This window comes from Opisthocomus hoazin, chromosome 7 (genome assembly GCF_030867145.1).
Source record: "Opisthocomus hoazin isolate bOpiHoa1 chromosome 7, bOpiHoa1.hap1, whole genome shotgun sequence".
In the NCBI taxonomy this organism is placed as follows: domain Eukaryota; kingdom Metazoa; phylum Chordata; class Aves; order Opisthocomiformes; family Opisthocomidae; genus Opisthocomus; species Opisthocomus hoazin.
In genome coordinates, this window is record NC_134420.1 from 3,408,272 (window position 1) to 3,424,171 (window position 15,900).

General features: G+C 43.3%; 1 pseudogene; it reads left to right on the top strand.

The window, feature by feature from the left end:
* The first annotated feature begins 141 nt into the window (after positions 1 to 141).
* Positions 142 to 14,501, top strand: LOC104330756 (actin, aortic smooth muscle-like; annotated as a pseudogene).
* The last annotated feature ends 1,399 nt before the right edge of the window (positions 14,502 to 15,900 follow it).

Here is a 15,900-nt window from a genome sequence, read left to right on the forward strand (position 1 = left end):
TGTTTAGGTTTATTCTTAGTCAAAATTACTCTTTTTACAGCAGTTTGCTGTCTAAATGATGGAGAGTTGCTTCTGTCCTATTCCCTTCCATCTCCTCCCCCCCCCAAAATTCTTGTTTTGCAGCCAAAATTGTCAGGCATGATGTGCGATGGCGATGAAGCCACTGCCCTTGTGTGTGACAGTGGCTCCGGGCTTTGCAAAGCTGGGTTTGCAGGAGATGATGCCCCAAGAGCTGTATTTCCATCCATCGTCGGACGTCCTCAACATCAGGTCAGTTGGTACCACAGTGGAAGTGCTGTCTGGTTTGGGGGGGTGCTTTGGGTTGTTTTGGGTTTTTGAGGCTTTAGAAATGGCAATGATAAAGCATCTGATTTATTCAGGCCAAACTCCCGTCAGCGTTTGTAGGAGTTTGGCTTGATGACTGGAGGATTGAGCTGCACATCTGCAAGGTAAACTTCTTGATCCTTTGGAAAAGGTGTTTGTCAGCCATAAAACGTTGACTACAGAAGAACAGGAGTGTTTTAACCATATGAAGGTGTCTTATGGAAAAAAACCTCAACTTGTTGGATGAATTAATACTTACTCTATCAATACAGGGAAAAAAGCTAAGCAGAACATGGCTAACATGGGAAACCAAATGAATAATAGTGAGACGTTCCTTTTCTTGTTCCTTCAAGCACCAGTATGGCCAAATAAACTTCCAAAAAAGGTCTCTAGTGCATCACTATCAACTCAGATAGGACTGGAAAGGAGAAATGTGTGATTTCTTGACCTCGCAAAGGGTCTTTCTGCTTAATTCATTTCCTAACAGTTCCTTTATAAATAGAAGATGCAGATTTTTGTTCATGTTACTCATCTGGGTCAGATTTTAATTTTCTAGGCTGTAAAAACCCTTCTTTGAAGTTCTGTGTGTTCTTTTGCTGAGCTAAATGAGCCTGGTTTGGCAGGCATAAATTCCTAAGCATTTGGAGGAATGTGTTTTGAACACCTTTGTCGATTGCTGAATATCGGTGCTTGAAAACACGTCCGTAATTTAACCTCTCAAATTGTTCATTGGCTTTTATTCGTGAGTAGGGCTGGCAGGTAATTTTGCACAGTTTAGCAGCTCAGCAGCTGTATTACTGAATCCATGGAATTAAAATGTATCCAAGGGAAAAATGAAATATTTTTATGCTAGTTGATGAGTAATATTGTACCCTGTATGCTGTTACATTATTTGGGGCAATCATGATAGGCTTCCTAATGCAAACATGATAAACTTTAGTAAAAGTATTTTTTAGTAATTGAGTTTTCTTTTAGGAAGTCTGTCTCTTTTATATAAATTAATGCTTTTTTTCAAAATGTAAGTTTTTCAAAACCCTTTCATTTCCAGCAAGGAGGAATCTCCCTTTTTAAAGGCAATGGTGGATTTGCCTAGACAGCAAGGGCAACCAAATGTATAAAGTAAATCTCGGGAGATGATATCTTTTCCACCTGTAACCCCTTTATTCGTTGGTGCAATGCCGAAGGACCCAGCCCCTGGGGAGGGAGAGCCAGGAGTTCGCTGGTGCCTGCCTTGGCTGGGCTCCTGCGTGGGCGTAAGCTGGGCCGAGCGTGAGATACCTTCCTGCCTTTTGGAAGCTGCCTCGTTCTTCCTCCCGGGTTGATGGGGGGTGTTAGTACAGAGCAGGTGGTTACCCATAAATTCACATTTTTTGTTCCTTGCACATTTTGGGAGTACGTTCTGGAAGAGCAGTAACAGGTACTGTATTTCACATGAAGTTATAACTTAAAAATTGCATTCTGTCTCTAATGTGCATGGTATACTGCACTACTATTAGAATAATATACTTTGCAGGGTGTTATGGTTGGAATGGGTCAAAAAGACAGCTATGTAGGGGATGAAGCACAAAGTAAAAGAGGGATCTTGACACTGAAGTATCCCATTGAGCATGGAATCATCATGAACTGGGATGACATGGAAAAGGTGGGTGTTCAGTGTTATTTTGCGGAGGCATCATCCTATCCAAGAGATACAATTTGCTATTAACCATCTTGCAAACCAGAGGGAAAATCCTTGAAGAATTTTTAATCTCAGTATCAGTAAAGGGACAGTACAGTATGCTAGTACAGCGGTTGATCAGGTCCTGGCACTTCTGGAGTGACTGTTTGTTGAAAAAGTAAATGCTTATTACTCATCAGATTTGGCAGTATGTTGTGAAAGTATTTTATGCTTTATACACACTGTTTTCAGTCTTGAAGCTCATACTGAGGCAGAGTGTTTGACAATGATAGAAAGTGGCTAAAGTAAAAAAAAAACAAAAACAACCAACAAAACCCCACAACAGGTTGCGATTCATCAGAGGTGAGTCAGAGAAATATTAAAGATACCTTAGTGAAGTTGGGAACACAAACTGTGAGGTGGAGGAGTGGTTTTTCCTCCTTAGTGCTTGCCTACCTGAACAAGATGATGGATGAAGCCCACATCTCATGTTGCATATCACAGAATCACAGAATCACAGAATGGTAGGGGTTGGATGGGACCTCTGTGGGTCATCTAGTCCAACCCTCCTGCCGAAGCAGGGTCACCTACAGTAGGCTGTAGAGGACCTTGTCCAGGCGGGTCTTGAATATCTCCAGAGAAGGAGACTCCACAACCTCCCTGGGCAGCCTGTTCCAGTGTTCCGTCACCCTCAGAGGGAAGAAGTTCTTCCTCATGTTCAGACGGAACGTCCTGTGCCTCAGTTTGTGCCCATTGCCCCTTGTCCTGTCGCTGGGCACTACTGAAAAGAGCTTGGCCCCATCCTCCTGACACCCACCCTTCAGATATTTGTAAGTATATATTAGGTCCCCTCGCAGCCTTCTCTTCTTCAGGCTGAACAAGCCCAGCTCCCTCAGGCTCCCCTCGTAGGGGAGATGCTCCAGTCCCCTCACCATCCTCGTAAGCCCTCTGCTGGACTCTCTCCAGTAGCTCTTCATCTTTCTTGAACTGGGGAGCCCAGAACTGGACAGAGTGCTCCAGATGAGGCCTCACTAGGGCAGTGTAGAGGGGAAGGAGAACCTCCCTCAACCTGCTGGCCACACTCTTCTTGATGAACCCCAGGATCCCATTGGCTTTCTTGGCAGCCAGGGCACACTGCTGCCTCATGGTTAACCTGTCGTCCACCAGGACACTCAGGTCCCTCTCCGCAGAGCTGCTCTCCAGCAGGTCCGCCCCAAGCCTGTACTGGTGCATGGGGTTATTCCTCCCCAGGTGCAGGACCCTGCATTTGCTTTTGTTGAACCTCATCAGGTTCCTGTCTGCCCAACTTTCCAGCCTATCCAGGTCACGCTGAATGGCAGCACAGCCTTCCGGTGTATCTACCACACCTCCCACCTCCCAGTTTGGTGTCATCAGCAAACTTGCTGAGCGTACATTCCAACTCTTCATCCAGGTCGTTGATGAAGAAGTTAAACAAGGCTGGGCCCAGTACTGACCCCTGAGGGACACCACTAGTTACCAGCCTCCAACTAGACTCAGTGCCGCTGACGACAACCCTCTGAGTTCTGCCATTCAGCCAGTTCTCAGTGTTTCCCTGTGGAAAATACCTTCTGCTCCTCTAGATGGAAGCATCGTATTTGCATTCCATTATTTCCCTGCTGCCTGGGAGGACACCTTGCTTGTTTCTGCAGCGTAGAAAGGCTACCTCATACATCCCATGATGTTGTTCTTCCTGGTGATTTTCCTGCTGTCTGCATTCAGCAAGAAATTCTATTTCCCTGTAGTAAAAAAAAATAAAATTAATTTAAAATTTCAAATTGAAGGTCACTATTTTGTGTTCTTCCCTCAGTGATTGCTCTCTGCATTTGGAAACTGTCCTGTGTGTCACACATGCTGGTATGTGTCCTTTCTCTGGGTAATGCTGGATGCTAGAGAAGACTATCTAAAACCTAGTTAGGAGAAGGAATTGGAGAAGTTAAAAAAGGTGGCACGTGCTTCACTGTGGGGTAACCTCGTGGCTAGGTGGGGTGTTCGTAGGGTGTAACATGGTGGACGCTTCAGGCAGTGCTGTAATTCAAGTAATGGTCAGGTACTATATGGGTTCTTGTAGTGTGAACTTTTCTTCTCTTTGTCACTTAAATGGCTGAAGGAATTACTTGTGAAAGCGGGTTCCTAGCCCCAGCTGACCTTCTTCTGATGTACAGCAACAACGATGCCCCAGCACGGAGTGGGGCTTGGGCTTCTGGTTGAGTCCAGGCGCAGAGCGCAACAGAAAGGGGAGGCAGCTTCGAGGAAATGAGCAACAGACAGAAGAAAGGAGCATGAGAGAAGGGCAGCGGTAGGGAAGAGCCAAGAAACAGCGTTGCTAACTTTTGTGATTACAAAGAAGACAAATGGCGCTTTTTTTTTTTAATATATATATAGAGGTTTCCCTGATTCAGTCATATATCTCGGCTTCCCCGGAAGCTCTGTAACGCGCACACATCTGTGCACACACTCTTATGGCTGAGAGAAGTTCTGAAATGCAGTTCCTAAAGTTCTGATGCGAAGGGAATATCTGTTCTATTTGCATACATATTCCCCACCCTGCGCCATGATTTGTTTAAACCAGTTGCACGATTTTGATCCAAACCACAAATTCCTTTCCATTACTTGGAAGTGATATTGCTAAAAGCATCATGACGTAGAAGAAACAAGAGAATTAGTAGATAGCGTGCCAAAACTGGGACAAAGGCAGAACAGGGCAGCGCCTGACCATCCCCACGTTACTCAAGGACGGGGGTCACCAAAAGATGAGGCTGAGCGTGGATGTGCGCGAGAGAAGGCGAGAGTGAGGGAGCTGCAGGCCGTGCAGACGCTCGTGTGAGTGGAGGAGGAGAACATGTCAGCCATGAAATGAAGCCGCCTTCTTCTCCTGTGCTTCAGTTCACAATATTCAGATTGGGCCTGCTCTGTTTTCCGCTGGGTAATAGCATGGGGCATTGTACATCACCGTTCATTTGTTCACGGCGACTGAGCTGACGACGTATGGGAGGGAAAGCGTTGGGATGGGGCATTTCTGGCTCTGGGGTCTGTGGAAATGTTGAACAGAAGCCTTGGAAGAATTCTTCCTCAGTAATTTCTCTTTGCTGTTGCGCTGGCTGCTTACATTGAATTCTCATGACCTATAAAATCCAACACTGAACTGTTTTTGTTTTTTGTAGAAGATCATCATCCATTAATGTTACGGTTATAGTTAGGTCGCATCTAATGGGCTGGCAGTGCCTGACCCAGCCTGGTTTTGTGGAAAACCTGCAAACTGCCCGAGGGTTAAGCAGGGTCCTGCTTTAGGAGCCCAGGTGTGTTTCTCACGGCTGAAATTGCCAGTACTTTGGTAATTACGTAAGCACAGAGGTTTCCTTCTCTTCCCTTAGTTCTTTCCTGTCTGAAAAGGCAGTCTTTTGCTTCTTATATCTGATCTATATATCTTTTTTTAAACTGTCACATGATTCTTTTCTGTTTTATTCAACTTCTCCCTGCATCTGTATGCTAAACCTTCAAATGGAAGATGGCCTGGTACCCCAAATCCCAGTTCTAGAAACATCTGATTTTTTTAAAATTTGTTTTTAGAGGACTGAGAAGGAATTGCAATTTTTTTTTTTAGGGCTGATAATTTTCTTAATGAACAATTCCAGCTCTGGGCAGCTCTTAACTTAGCAGGTGCTGCAAATTTAGGGAAGATCTTTTTTCCACTGAAGTTCATTTTGGAGCATAATAATACTTGGTTTTAGGATATTAAACAAACATACCCATAAAACTATCCTGAGGTTTTGTGCTCAGAAATAAGCTTGTTGGGTTAGGCAAAGCTGAGCTAAAAACAGGAAAATTAAGAAAGAAGGGTGGGAAAGAATTAAACAAGAAGGTAAGAAATGTTTCATCGGGTTACTGAACAGTCTGTCTTTTAGCTGGCATCAAGAAAAAAATCCCTTTGGTTCCTCACAGCCGTAGTCCTCCTTTGGTTCCTCACAGCCATAGACCTCAGACAGCCAAAGCCAGCGTTGCCTGGTACAGGCGGCACCATTCAACATGAAAAAAATACAGCAGTCCTTTACAGACTGTGACTGAGAAATGGAGTTACTCTATAGTGAGTGAAAGTTTGATTCAGGATTTACTGGATGAAATATCTGTGGCATAAAGGGCCTTTCATTTCTGGGGAAATAATTAGATTTCAAAAGAGCATCTTGGCAATGACTTGCAGCTGGATCAGTCTCCGAAAAATGATCACTGGGACTGGATTTGAAAAGCTTTTCTGTGTAGTAATCAGAAGAAATGATTTTCTGAATCCTTTTCTAAAGTAATCTTCGTTTTTAGATTTGGCATCATTCTTTCTAGAACGAACTGTGGGTTGCGCTGGAGGAACACCTCGTCCTGCTGACCGAGACCCCGCTAAATCCAAAGGCCAACTGTGAAAAAATGACTCAGGTAATCGTCTGAATGTTGTGCTGCAGATCATTTCTGCACAGAAGCAGCTAAAAATATAAATAGCTGAGGGTATTCAACGTTCTTCTTAATCTGGGAGATAATCCCGTAGGGTTGGTGTGGGTTAGGATGCTGGCTAAGAGCCGTGGTGAGAGAGCAAGAGTTTCTGCTGCTCATGCAAAATGAGTTCTCTGGATGGCCCTAAAATGTCTCTGATGTATTTAAGTCTGAGGTTTGCAAGTGCTGTAACACAGGTCATGTACCAGCTGAAGCACAGTTCTGTGTGAGTTTTGGATCAATGATGCCTCTGGCCACCAAGAGCGATCGACTTGTGGTAGCCCAACTCCTCGGCTCATGCTGTTCCCACTTTCTACCCTGCAGACTGTCTACTTTATCGGCGCTTTTGCATCAGGCAAAATGCTAGTTAGCGTATCGGAATTGCATTTTTTTGGAAGCTGTGAATAAAGACGATTGAAGGCCACCAAGCAGATGGCTCTGTGGAGGTCTCAACAGGAGCACCTCTTCAGGGGTCAGGGGAAAAGTGCTCAAAACCTGGAATCTTTGTGCTGGCTTGGGAAGATGAGTTGTCTGAACCATTCAAATGGAAATGGTGCTTTGCTAAACATTTCTGCCTGTGACATACCCAGCCAGATTTAGCAAACTCAGATCGGAACCAAAAGTCGACCTATGAAGTTCGTATATTTTAGAGCAGCCTCCTGGCCAAAAGTCCATGTTATAAATTTAGCCAGTGATGTAACCAGAAGTAAGTGCGATTTAAATACAGATATAGGCATAAAATCACCTGGGAAAATTAGACGTGGCTCTGCACTTCCCTTTGTGCCCACTTTTGGCATATATTTAATAGGAAGATTATGCTTTGATTTAGCAACAGTGTGAATAAACTAATTAAGTATTGAGCTTGACAGCATGCATTACTGGGAGATAACACAACTGGGAGATAATAAACAGCAACAGACCGTAAGTAGAGCCTAGTTAGAACAACCAGGAGGTGTGGTTCCTACAGTAGATATGTCTAGGACTGTTTCTCTATCATTATGCTGTAATGATAAATCCTGTTTTCAAGATTGTTTAAAGGTTTATTGTTTATTACTGATTGCATTAAATTCATTACATTCATTAACTACGAAATACTGGTAATTTGTGTATTCCTTAATTGAAAGCATACTTTTCATTAAGAGTAGACTTCACCGGCAAAGGCATTCGCTTATGAAATCCAAAATTTAACTCCCTGATGTCAGTGGCTCTGACAGATATGATGGTGATGGTTGAGTCACCATCCCTGAAGGCAGTTAAAAGATGTGTAGACATGGCGCTTAGGGACATGGTTTAGTGGTGGGCTTGGCAGTGTTAGGTTTGTGGTTGGACTTGATGATCTTCAGGGTCTTTTCCAACCTACACGATTCTATGGTTCTATGAAACATGGTCACAGCAGCACCACTAGTGATGGGGTGGCACTGTCTAGGGGAGGGGACACTGGTTTAAGGCTACAGCGCGTAGGGTTGTCCAGAGTGTGTCAGTTCACTGTGTGCCCTTCATGTTGCTCCTTGGCAGAGCTCCAGTGGTAGTCCAGCTGGAAACAAATGTTATTCCATCTGCTCAGATAAAATTGCAGTGTATCTGACACAGGAGATGGAAAGAACTGGAGCTTGTTAGAGGAGGTGGGGGATGAGACAAGAGAACATGGTTAAGGTTGACATAAAGAGAAAAGATAAACTCTTGTGTTTATTAGGGAGGGAGAGCAGAATGAGATGTAGTGGGTTGAAACTAGACCAAGTAAGGTTTTAGCTGGACACGAAGAAAACCCTGATAACAGTAATTATAATGTATCACGAGATTTGTTTGCCAGAGGAATCTGTGGATGCACCAGCAGAGCTGTTTGAAACAGAAGAAAAGCTGTGTCAGGAATGGCTGTTTCCTCCTTGAGGTGGGAATAGACAGATTATTCCTCGTGGCTTCTTCCATCTGCATCTTCTATAAATGTTTTAAACATGTGTGTGTGTATATGATTGCTGCATTCATGCAGTCCTGCCATCAGGGTAAAAAAGTTCTCCCAGGGTGTCATCTTCAATTAATATTATCATTAAAAATCTGACCTAATCTGAGGTTAATGGAAAGGTACCCACTGACTTCTGTGACTTTTTGTGAAATCCTGGAGAAAACATAGCGTGCTGTTCACAGAAGAACCACGGTTCAGGAGGGGACTTGGGAGTAGTAACTGGCAGTATTTACTGAAAAAAAAAAAAAAAATTACTGTCCTTCAGATACTTTTGAGTGTAGATCCTAAGGGTTTTCAAATTCTTAATTCCAGATTATGTTTGAGACGTTCAATGTGCCAGCCAGGTACGTAGCAATTTCAGGCGGTGCTGTCTCTGTATGCATCTGGAAGAACGACTGGTGAGTCTTTCTGGGAGTCGTGTTTTCCACCTGTCTTCCTCCCGTGGATGTGCGTGCACGTGCGGCCACACAGACAGAGGTTGATTGTGGTGCACCCAGCTGTGTGTTGAGGAACTGGTGGCCATATGGCAACTGAACACTTCCCACCGGGCTGTGCAAGTACCTCTTTGGTTTTTTCCAACTTCACGGCAGGTATGGGTGTAGATCTGTGTCTTTCAAAAGCTCAGGTGACCGCAGCTCAGCTATATCAACAGATGAAAGATGATAGTTCGATACTGCCCTTAATTGCACAGCATGGAGAAGAGGCTCTGGCTGAACTAGATTGTGCCAAACCCATGGTTCCTTCTTAGTTTAGACCTATCTCTATTGTTAAGCTCCATTCCCAGAAAGAAAAAAAGCCCCAATCAGTAGCTAAATGAAAAAGTTTCATTTAAATGATGACTTTCCATCACATAATCATGACTGCTGTTAAGCGATCGTTAGAATTAGCATGGAGGTCTCTTCTTACTGCCGGTTAGAGTCTGATCAAGCATTAAGATGATAAATTACTTCTTAGCAACCCTTGAGTCTTTGTATATTTTGAAAAAAATCAAAATGCCATCTGCCTCTGTACCCTGATGCCACAATATAATTTTGTATAAAAAGATCGCCAGCTTACAGGAATTACAATTGTCATAAATACTTGTTTTGTGTTTAAAATTCAACTATTTGTATGCATGTTTGGTATCAGAAATGCCTTATTCATTTTGAGTGGAAAACATGTACTTCATTTCCTATCCAAGAATAGAAGTTACGTGGCTGTGCACAGATAAATTCTTGTTATCTTTTCCCTAAGGAGGTGGTTTATTTTAATGGCAGATTCAAATTTTTGATTTTATAGATAGAAGTTTATTTACAGTTTGTACATTGTTTCATGTCTGTGAAGTGCTAGGGGTTGTCTGAAGTGAAGTTGTCTCTGCGTACGTGTAAGATCATGATTGCTAGCATCCGTTCAGCAAGAGCAATACAATCAAATTGCTGAACGTTACGCGTCTTTTTTTCCTCAAAATGCTTAGTTTGTGCCAACAATTTCATCTCACGTGAGCAGCTCTTCAGTTACAGAAATGACAGAAGCAATCATCACGTGAGCGTCTTTGTTGTTGCGTGTCTCGGTTGAGAATGCGGAGTATGTGGAGACCCTGTGTCGGTGGGCAATAACCAGCTTTTCCTTTTCTTTCACTTTCCAGGAATTGTTTTGGATTCTGGGGACGGTGTCACCCACAATGTGCCTGTCTATGAGGGCTATGCCTTGCCTCATGCCATCATGAGACTCGATCTGGCGGGCAGAGACCTGACTATCTCAATGAAAATTCTGACAGAGAGAGACTACTCGTTTGTCACCACTGGTAATGAGCTGGGCTTTGGATATGCTTTGCATACGTTTGCTCTGTTGCTTGTCATCTTATGCAGGAAGCCTGTACCTGGTGAGATGCATCAAAATCCCTGTCACTAGGCTGGCCTGGGAAAAACAGTTCCTGTTAGCTAACGGGATGCTCCTGGCTTTGGCTTTCAGCATGTTTGTTGAGCGTCAAGGACAAGGATGCCACCACGTTCGGAAATCCTGAGTTACTGGCAAACTTAACAGGTTGTTGTGTTTTGATTATACCTCTTCCACAGAGAAAGGAACAAAATTAGTAGCTGGCAATGGGTGACCCTCAGGAGATCTGGTCAAGGTTTTGTGACATAGACGTGTAAACATTAAACTTTGCAGTATTCTGTAGTACAATATATCTTTTACTTGCCGATGAGGGAAATCTGGTAATCCAAAGGGAAAGTAATGTTGCTGAGACAACAGAGAGGGCAAATGAACCACACGACCATCATGAACTTCGGGAAATGTGCATGAGAAAGTCTGTGTCCTGGCTGTCGCAGTGCATGTTGATTAGAATCTTGTTGGCTGTCTGCCGCGGAACGGGAGATTGTGAGAGACGTCAAGGAGAAGATTTGTTATGTGGCTCTGGATTTTGAAAATGAAATGGCAACTGCTGCTTCCTCCTCCTCTCTTGAAAAGAGCTATGAGCTTTCTGATGGACAGGTCATCACTATTGGAAATGAACGGTTCCGATGCCCTGAAACTCTCTTCCAGCCATCCTTCATAGGTGAGACAGGACTTTTCTTTCTAGGGACTTGACAGAGAATGAAAAGAAGAATTTCGTAGGAAGTATAGACAACCTGCAGCTATAGGAACTGAGGTATTTATTCTCAAATGTCCATAGAAACACACAGCTTCTATTGACTTAATCAGCTCTTTAGAAGCGATGAACACTGCTGCTACAGCTGCTGGATGAAAAGGCGCCTGTCAGTTTAGAGGTACCTGAATCGTAAGATGATTTCAACCTCTTATAAGTGCAGTAGAGTTTCTAAGGTGGTGATTTAGAGTACTGTCTGAAGATCGTGCTTTTTATCTCGACTGGCTGATGTATAACTGCACGGTGCTGCTTATTTGGGTTTTTTATCTAGATGCTTCTTCAGTTTATTGTTTAATCATATTAATCTGTAATGTAATCATACAAAATCAAATAGTACATTATTTTCCAGTAGTTTTATCTGTAGTGTCAAAATTCCCATTCTATCCAGTGGATGACTGACACTTTATATGGTAACTTGTACTGCCCTGACAAATTTCCTACTTTCAATTTAAATTCCACTCGTGGGGAGCGAGCAAAATGGCTGCAGGCAGTTTGGCACGATTTCCATTAAACGAAGTGGTAAAGCTAGCTACATTTGTGTGTAGAAAGCAAACTATTCAAGCATTAATATAGCTCCAAGTTCTGCATTTGAACATCAGCAGGAGTGATGTACAAATATTCTGCATTTGAACATCAGCAGGAGAAATGCTCGTTAGGAGATGGAGGGATTTGGCTGCCAGAAGTGTATCGGGGATCAGTGTTGGTGTTCAACAGTGGTCACAGAATCACAGAATCACAGAATAGTAGGGGTTGGAAGGGACCTCTGTGGGTCATCTAGTCCAACCCCCCTGCCGAAGCAGGGTCACCTACAGTAGGCTGCACAGGATCTTGTCCAGGCGGGTCTTGAATATCTCCAGAGAAGGAGACTCCACAACTGATTCGAAGATCCGGTAAGAAAAACCTAACAGTACAATGTATACTGTTAAGCAGGTATTCTTTATTGCGGCGCCGGGCACACGGGGGATTTCTCCTCCAAACGTGCGCGCCAGACACCCTGTTGCTTCAGGTTAAATACAATCACACAGGTAATTATTCATTATATTTCTAGGAACTAATTAGCATATGTAAATATCTTTCACGCATGTCTGTTAGTATCTTTGGGTGGTCTTCGGGGGTCCCAAGATGAAGGCCCATCCTCTTCATCACACTGTTCACTGATTGACATTTGTTTCTGCGCAAACTCAGTTCTAGCATCACGTATATCATGTCCTTCAGGTTGTTTTGCTCCAGTCTTGTTGCTCTCTTGGTGCCTCCTTATCTCTGTAGCTTAGCGCATTTGCCCTCCCAAGGCTGAGCTGTCTGGAGTAGAGTTATTTAGGAGTCTCTTTTATCCCACAATTATCCCAATTATTTGCTGAAAATCAAGACCACTTTTGTTTCACTTAATTATTTTGTCTAACGACTAAGTGATAGCTTGTGCCCATGTCCTTCTACTACATTCCTTAATGAGAAAAAAGGGATTAGTGTAACAGTTATATTGTTAGATCACTATGCATGCAGAAATACAAGTTACAGTACTAAAGACTACTAAAAACTAGAGAATATTAAGGCCTTTTTGTTACAGTTTCACATTTCTTACAATTCTCTCTATCACAACCTCCCTGGGCAGCCTGTTCCAGGGCTCCGTCACCCTCAGAGGGAAGAAGTTCTTCCTCATGTTCAGACGGAACTTCCTGTGCCTCAGTTTGTGCCCGCTGCCCCTTGTCCTGTTGTTGGGCACCGCTGAAAAGAGCTTGGCCCCATCCTCCTGACACCCACCCTTCAGATATTTGTAGGCATTTATAAGGTCCCCTCGCAGCCTTCTCTTCTTCAGGCTGAACAAGCCCAGCTCCCTAAGCCTTTCCTCGTAGGAGAGATGCTCCAGTCCCCTCACCATCCTTGTAGCCCTCCGCTGGACTCTCTGGTGTCAGAAACGTAGCGGTGGAAATCCGGACTTCCTGGATCACAGATCTTTGTCAAAATATGCGTGTTAAGCTAATTTAAAAGTCTAGTACTTACAGTCCTGGGAATACAGTTTGAACTTCATCTGGTCTGTTCCTTTTCTTTAGCAAGGAACAGTACCAAAAGATGCTCTCCTGAGCATCACATAGGTTTTTTTTCCTGGAATTTTCTTCGACTACTGAGCTTCCCTTTCATTTTAACAGTAAGAAAAAGAAGGGAACAAAGAGAAATCACATGTGTTGAAACTTCTTTCCACTCAGGGATGGAATCTGCAGGTATCCACGTAACCACTTACAACAGTATTCTGAAAGGTGATATCGACATCTGTAAGGATCTCTATGCCAATAATGTCCTCTCTGGAGGAACCACGATGTATCCTGGGATTGGCGATCATATGCAGAAAGAGATTACTGCTTTAGCTGCAAGTGCTATGAAGATGAAGGTAGTTTTGCACACCTGCACTTACAGAAGAAGCTTTTGTTGGAAAGTTAGATCATATAATCAAATCAAAATGTCCACAAGGGAATGTCCACGTCTTGCATCCCAGGCCCTGATGTTAGGACACCCTCAGACAGCCTGCTTAATTAATGCCTCTTTTCCTCCTAGCAGCCAAAGCAGAATTAAAAGAGGGATTTGAGAGGTACTGGAATAGAAATGGTTGCTGAAGCCATGGGAGTTGATGAGGTCATTTTGAGAAAATGTGAAAGAACAGTTAAGCCAGACAGTCCTGTGGGCTTCCCTCTGAAATAGGGCTAAGAAGGAGAAAGGGGCTACTTGAAAGACACTACAGAACAGCAATTGAGGTAGAGATGAACCTAGAGAAGATGGAGCTGTAAATACTAAAGGGAACATGAACAACCTGAGAAGATACAGGGAAGATTGTAGGCTTCAAGGCTTGGCTATCAGTGAAAAGGGTGAAAGAATAAATCCAAAATCCAAGCAGCGTGCAAAGTCTGCAGCTTGTTAGCTGTTTGGAAGGACCCTTTTTCCTTGGACTCAAGGCAATGTGTAGTGAAATAGAGAGGCCGTGTTTGTCAGGCAGCAGATGACATGCTGCATGGGCGTGACGCGGAGTGGCAGGAGTGGAAACGGGAGCACGCAGGAGCAGGGGTACATCCAGTGTATTTGAACAATTCAGTGGCTCAGGCGGGAATCAGCGGGAGGTCTTCTAGCTCTACATCTAGTGCTTAGCTAGATACACAGTGCCAGTGTATCTCAATGTTTTGGGGTTTGGGATTTTTTTTACATAAATGAATTCCTTTATCATTAAAAAAATGCTCAGACCGTTCTGTGCAGTGTTGTCCCAGCGGTCTTCATTTACAACCAAATTGGATTAATATTTCAAAACTTTACTTTTCTTTCATATATGTTTGCAATTTTTTGGTAGCTGTGTTGGGGGTTCAATACTGGCGTCTCTGTCCACTTTTCAGCAAATGTGGATCAGCAAAGATGAATATGACGAAGCCGGCCCCTCTATTGTCCATCACAAGTGCTTTTAAATACTTCCGTTGAGTCCTGTCGGCCATACGTAGTGCTGTTCCTCTACACATCACCTGCCCTCATTCACCTCTGAGGGTGGTTTGGCTTGCTTCCACACGTTCAAAAAAACCACTCTATGGATGTCATAGAAATTAGCAAGTTACTTCTAATTTTTGCTGCTAAAATGAGACTAACATTTCAGTGATGGGTGTTTTCCAAGACTGAGAACAGTAGTTATGCTATACACCTCCCTTTCTCCTGCATTTGTAAGAGTTGTGCTACCAGCCAGGAGGACGCACCCCCATAACGATGCTGTCTGGCAGCCTCCGCTAATCGATGGCATGCACGTAAGTGATTCTTCCAAACTCAAACATAATGCAAGACTGAGGTACCGCAGAAGGCTTATTTTATGCAGTGAAGTGGTACACAGGGTTCTTCTCAGGGGGTTTATTCTCCTGGGGATACAGCAGATTTATGCGGGTACCGATGCGCACGTGGGTGCCGGATTCATTCAGCAGAGCATGTACGGATGTCTCTCCTCGGTATCCTGCACTCGTTTGGCAGGAGGAGACCTTTGTCTCCCTGTGACCGCTGCTCCCCATCAGTAAGGAGCTTCAACAGGTCACAGTACTTCTGAATGCACATGTAAGACGTCAATTTATTGGATGTATTATTGCTTCCTTCATCTCCCTTCCTAAGCAGTTAACTGATGTTTCATTTACTTTTGCGATACATGTGCTATGCTAAGTATGTGCTGTGCTAATCTAAGATAATGATTCCAGAGTAAATAATCACCTTTGGAATATGTTATTGAAATAGTCTGGGTTTAATGGATCAATAAAAGCGTAATTCTCCATGCAAGGCTGCTGTGGCTTACATTAATTTCATAGTGACTAGTTTATCTGTTAAAGATAGAGAAAATAATAATTACTAATTTATATTTTAATGTTATTATGAAAAAGGCTTCATTCCCTCTGAGTTTTCTAGTTAAGCAATTTTTAAATTAAAACAGAATTGTTTCACAGTTTTCTTTTTAATTCAAAAAAAAAGGTCTTCCTGGATGACAAATTTTCATAATGTTCTGTATGAAGATGAGAGTCAGCTATGAAGATTTTACGGTTTCAGATACCCAGGCAAGTGTGTTCTGTGTGTTTCTGGATGCCATAGACTTTGAAATGATGTGATGTCAGGCTTGATGTGCGTTTGATGATTTAAATCAAACCTGTCAAGTTCTCACTGGTAAACACAATACTCTCTTTCCAAAAATGGGGAAGAGATAATGAGTTGGATGTGCGGACTTCTGAAAATGCATCTAGGGGGTGTTTTAAAAGAACCTTCTTCCTACTGCGAGTTCCAGCTCAGGGTGGTCTCATCTCCTTATCCAAATGATCTCTTAATGGTAAAAGCTGAAAGACCTAT